Here is a 351-nt window from a genome sequence, read left to right as displayed (position 1 = left end):
CAATTTCTCTGTTCATTTCGAGAGAATATGCTATATGCTTAAAACTGTAATATTTACCAAGATGCTAACAATGTTTCTTCAAATTAAAAAAGATAATGAAAACGTTGACAGGCGTAGTAATCTTGAATAAATTGATTACTCTAACAAAACTCATCTAAATTCAAACTTCTAAATGTCGATTTGACCAGCCACCACCACTTCAACTTAAAGACTAACTAAATAGAATCTTATGACCTCTAAAAGAAACCATCAACGAAGCAACATACATTCCATTTTTGCTTCTGGCATCTCCAAAGTTCACAAGATAGGTATACCTCCTATGCTTATCGTATCCTCAGTTAATACATTCAA

The sequence above is a fragment of the Penaeus monodon genome, chromosome 23 (genome assembly GCF_015228065.2).
Source record: "Penaeus monodon isolate SGIC_2016 chromosome 23, NSTDA_Pmon_1, whole genome shotgun sequence".
Lineage (NCBI taxonomy): Eukaryota > Metazoa > Arthropoda > Malacostraca > Decapoda > Penaeidae > Penaeus > Penaeus monodon.
The sequence above is the reverse complement of the archived record's forward strand: the minus strand, read 5'-3'. Positions refer to the sequence as shown.